The sequence below is a fragment of the Xiphophorus hellerii genome, chromosome 15 (genome assembly GCF_003331165.1).
Source record: "Xiphophorus hellerii strain 12219 chromosome 15, Xiphophorus_hellerii-4.1, whole genome shotgun sequence".
In the NCBI taxonomy this organism is placed as follows: Eukaryota; Metazoa; Chordata; class Actinopteri; order Cyprinodontiformes; family Poeciliidae; genus Xiphophorus; species Xiphophorus hellerii.
Window position 1 is genome coordinate 3,827,818 of NC_045686.1, and position 5,576 is coordinate 3,833,393.

Genomic DNA, 5,576 nt, shown 5'->3' on the forward strand with positions numbered 1-5,576 from the left:
ACGTCTTGCACGTCAAAATTGAGCCAACTTGCAGCAGAATGAGTAAGAAAACATCGGAGTGCTACTATCAGGTTACCCGCATTACCGCCCTCTGCTGGTAGAAACGAATATTACGGCTTATACAGATAAAACTCAATAACATACATATAAAAATACAATAATGAATATACAGAATGATACAGGAAAAGGAATAGTATTTACAATATTCACAAAAAATACAATATATACAAATATTTACAATAAGAAGGGCTATAGGTGGCCTTTATTATAGAAAAAATGTACTGAAAATTAATATGTTAACAAAATTGTTCTATTGATGCACAGTGTGAAAAAACATTATCTTAAGGATACAAAAAAAGCGGGGGGGGGGGTTAGGTTAGGGTCGGGTTAGGGGTCGGAGTCAGGGTTTGGATTCAGGGTCAAAGGTCAGAGATCCAAGAATATGAATCCCCTTCCCTCTCCCCCTCCTCCTCCGCCCTTTCCCCTATATGCACGGGTAAGGGTTATTGCAGGGTCCGCAAATGCGGTTTCCCCGGTTCATAGATGTCCGAAACCAGGATCAATAAGCCAAGAATTATGCCCTGATCACGGCTATGTGACTCCCGTATTCCTGGGATAAAGCAAAAATTTCGGACCGCTGGCCACACTTAGTACACTGTTATAGCTCAATTATAGCTGCCATACCAGAGGCACAGATCCGAAAAATTTCTAAGTGCGGACCTCCAAAGCATTGCCCATCCGCTCCGCCATGGCTTAAGCGATAGATAGGACTTTGGGACCTTACGGAGAAAAACCCCACCGGCGGGATTATAGGAGCGAGTTGGAAAAGAGGACTTAGAGCGAAAAATGACTAAGTGTTTTGATCCAGGGCGGTTCTAGGGGGCTTCTGAAGCTCAGATAAGGCCGCTTTATGACACTTTTTCGGCTTTTTCCAGCATTTTAAGCCGTTTTTCCAGATTTTCTCTCTGGTTCTCTGGAACGCTGGGGCGGTAAGGCAGTGGGCTCTGGACGGTCCGGTGAGTGTCCTCGGTCCTTCTGATGGGCCTGGCGCCTCTCTGGGTCGGTTCTGAGCTCCGTGGAAGCACAGTTAAAGGTGGACCGGGGCTCAGGCCGAATTTGGTGCGCTGCGGGCGGCTTCACAGCTGTTCCAAGTACCGTTGGAGGTCTGAGCTCCAGGTTTGACCTTTCCATACAAACACACCAGCACCACACAAGTACACCTGACCGAACAGCACTCGTGGCTTGCCATGGAGGGCCCCCGTCGGCCCCGGCACTCTGTGTCGGCGCTTCGACGGACGGTTCCTCCAGCCTCGCAAGCTCGCCTCCAGGCCCGGGCACGGCCCTTTCGGGGCTGTGCGCCCCGCCCCAGTCCCAGCCCGCGGCCGTCCGATCGGTAGCGAGACCGAGACGCCCCGTCTCCCCCAGTGGCTCTACACTGTCAGCCCACTGCAGGCGGGCAGAGAGGTGGTGCGTGCTCCGGTCGGAGCCCAGAGCGCCTCCTGACACGGCTAAGCAGCAGTGGTGCCCACAGAAGTCATGTGATTTCTCAAACCCTGTCTCTCCGTTGGCCCTATAAGCTCTTGGATGTAGGGCTCGCAGCTGCATTCTCCAGGCTCTCCCCCGGATGTAGCCCGCTGTTTCCACAGTGGCACTGGGGCAACCTTGGAGGTGCTAGCTCAGCGCTGCCCTCCCATTCAGGGAAAATCCATAGGGTCTAACCTGGTTGATCCTGCCAAGTAGCATATGCTTGTCTCAAAGATTAAGCCGTGCAAGTCCTAAGTACACACGGCCGGTACAGTGAAACTGCGAATGGCTCATTAAATCAGTTATGGTTCCTTTGATTGCTCTTCCGTTACTTGGATAACTGCGGCAATTCTAGAGCTAATACATGCAAGCGAGAATTACAACTAGGAAAACATTAATATAAGAATAACACAAATGGACAATTTGCTACTAAATGAGTCAAATCCTTTAAATTAGTCAGTTGGTCGGTTTTATGAAATTCTGACACTAAAAGTGAACTTTAGATTTAAAGTTTTCTTTGACATATTTTACATTTTCTTTCTCAGTTGAGGATTAGAGAACTTCATGCAAACAGGTTCTGATTTCCTCCTGTCTGCTGTATCGCCATGGCGACCGGTGGGGCAACACCAACCGCCCCGCCCCACCATGCAGGGCAGAAACGGGGCAGAAGGACAGAAAGTCCCTCTGGGTTATGATTCACCAGAAAAACTAAAACAGACTTTCATTTCAGAGCTGAAGGTTTTCTGCTCCATTTATCCTCTGAGCTTTTAATCCTATTAAATGTTTGAAAAACTAAACAAACATCAACATTAGTTCTGCTCTGAGTCCCGGTCCGTTTGCTGCATGACTCAAATAACGCTTCAATAAAGGAAAAAATGAGCCTGGAAGTTTAAACATCATCTGATGTCAGCAACAAGCCGCCAGTTAACAGGTCAGAACCACTGAGATCAATTATTAACTCACATCTGATCAATGCTGGACTCAAAGACTCAGATTTAATAAAACATACAGATCATTTATCATTAAATATAGTTTATCATAAACCCAGCCTGCCGGAAACTGGACCTGAACCCAGCAGCAACCAGAACTAGTTCAGTTCAGTCAGGTAAAATGAATCGATTCATGTTCATAGTTCACCTCCTGAATCGTCTGCAGTTCTCAGCTTCATCTTGCTAATAAAGCTTCTAATAATTTATCATAAACTCTAACAATAAAGCTTAAAATGAAAACATGGCTCATTAATTCTCTCTGTGTTTCCTTTCATAAAATCATATTTAAGGCTGAATTTCTAAAATGTTAATATTTTAATATTTTTAATATTTGCTCTGAGTGAAACTAATCGCTTCACCAACAGAAAACAAAGTTAAAAGTTTTCTGAGACTAAAACTCACTAACAGGAAGTTGATCAATCATTCCGATCAAACTTCTTCCTTCATGTTTCAGCTGAAGATATTCCTTCATAATAAACATATTTCATAATAAACATGAACATATTTACGTGGAAGAATCACATTTCTTCTTCTGCTGTTGTAAATAATCAGCATCAGAAACTGAAAGCGTTTAAATGAAGGGAAGAAGAAGAAATTAGCCTGTGGATTCACTGACCTCCCTGCTGTTGTAAAGTCAGCTTGCTTTACTTTGGGCTTCAGCGCTGACCTTTGACCTCTCTGTTGTGCAGATCAGAGGAACGTGACAGCAGAACCGGGTCAGGACGTGGTTCTGCCATGTAGAGCTGCTGGGAACAAACGGCTCATCGCTGTGCAGTGGAGCAGATCTGATCTGAGGTCAGATTATGTTCTTCGCTACAGAGACGAGCGTCTGGACGAGGAGAACCAGAACCCGTCCTTCAGAACCCGGGTGGCTCTGCTGGACGGAGCGGTGAAGGACGGAGACGTGTCTCTGGTTCTGAAGAACCTGACGGCCAGCGACACCGGAGCGTACGAGTGTGGAGTCGCCCAGAGAGGAGCAGGAGAAGCTAACGCTAACATGAAGCTCATCAGCACCATCTACCTGCAGGTAGCTCCGCCCCCTCCTCCAGGTGAGTGGCTGATTCTCAGAGCAGCAGATGATGATCTGCAGTCGGATCAGACTAACACCTGGTTCTGTTCTGCAGGGAACCCAGAGGACAGCAGAAACACTGGATCCAGAAACCTGCACCTGGGACTGATAGTTTCAGTTATTTTAGTCGTTGTTCTGATTGTTGCTGCTTCGGTTCTGGTTCTGACCTGCAGGGAACCAAACAGCTGAAAAGCACCTGGACTGATTCCTCCTCTGAGTCTGGCTTTGGCTGCTCCAATAATCTGAACAGAAAAAGTTTCCTTCCAACAGATTATTGTTATTGTTGACCTGAATTTCTCGGAACTTTTCTGTCTTCCTGGGTTCCACCGGGTTCTGCTGAGATCAACACCAGCAGGCGACTTTCTGTCAGAACAAGCAGGTGAACTGAAGCTTCGTTAGCTAAAGACCTCAGAGCTGCAGAGAAGCTGCAACGTTCAGACAGAGAAACATCAGAACCAATGAGTTTTATTCTCCTGACGCCTCAGTGATCAGAAACTAAACGACTTCAGAGGAGAACTGGGTCGGTCCGACCTGATTTCCTCATCGGGTTGGCCTCAGTCTCTGGCTTTAATGAAATATTAAACAGTTTACAGAGAGGAGCTGCTGAGATCAGCAACATTTTTAATAGTTAGAGAGTTTTATCATTTGGACTTTCTGAATGTTTCTTGTTAATCCGTTAAAGATCCAGATTCTCCTGCCAGCAGGTTATTAGCAACGTTAACGATTATCACTATTATATCTATCACGATTATAATTATAACATTAACGATTATCACTATTATATCTATCACGATTATAATTATAACATTAACAATTATCACTATTATATCTAACACGATTATAATTATAACATTAACGATTATCACTATTATATCTATCACGATTATAATTATAACATTAACGATTATCACTATTATATCTAACACGATTATAATTATAACATTAACGATTATCACTATTATATCTATCACGATTATAATTATAACATTAACGATTATCACTCAAAGCAATAATCATTGTTGAAATAACGTCAGTCTTGCAGTGGTACATAAATAAAGATCATTTTTCTGGATAAATCAGAGGAAAAATGATCATTTTTCCAGCCTGCTGCTGTCAGAACAGAAACATGTCAAAGCTCCAAACATGATGATTTAAAAATGCTTTTATTTAAAAATGCTTTTATTTCTTCCCACCTTAATAATTATAACAGCCTTTTTATGAACTTTATAAAATGAAAACACAAAACGCTTCACTGCGTCTGTCTGGACTTTGTTCATCGTTTAAGGAGCAGCTAAAGAGCTTCTGTTCAGGTTTATGTTTTATTTTTCTGTCATGTTTTATGGTTGTGTTGCTGTGAAATGTTTTCATCCAGTGAAATATGATTAATAAATAGTTCACCTCTCCTTACAGTGAACATTACTTCAGGTACCAGCTAAGAGATGTGATGAGAGGAAAACCCAGTGAGGCTGCAGGCCAAACATTTCACTCTGCAGATGATAGAAAACTGGATTCATATTTCACTGCTTGTCTTCCTTCAGTTATTTTAGAAAAGTTTTTCTGCTGCCTGGTTGTTTAATGTGAATAAATGTTGAATGTTTTCATGTTTCCATTATTTTTGCTTCATCATTTCAGATTAGTTTAAATGAAGAAAAGCTCAGGATGCAGTCAGAGGACGTGTGATATTTGTTCTCACTTTATGATTTAACTCAATAAAACCAGAAATGATTTTAGCTGAAACTTTATCTGGAGATGTTTTAAATCTAACATCCTGTTTAATCCCAGATTATTTCCTGTAAAATAAATTCATGCATTTCAATCCTTGGTCCTATAATAAACACATGATATTCATGAATTATATCATTTTATGTTGGTTATGTTAGTGAAAAGGTTTTATACTCGGCAACAATTGTTGCTGGTGGGAAACTGTACAGTCTGAATGACACAAATCTGACCTATTAATAAAATAAAACATAAAAATCATGACCTGCATAACC

At 42.6% G+C, this 5,576-nt stretch overlaps 1 long non-coding RNA gene across 1 annotated transcript; it reads left to right on the forward strand.

Annotated features, from left to right (window-relative positions):
* Positions 1-3,139: 3,139 nt before the first annotated feature.
* Positions 3,140-5,194, forward strand: LOC116733759 (uncharacterized). The gene is made up of 2 exons (XR_004342108.1): positions 3,140-3,562; positions 3,638-5,194. It is a non-coding gene; the product is annotated as an uncharacterized LOC116733759 (long non-coding RNA).
* Positions 5,195-5,576: the final 382 nt, after the last annotated feature.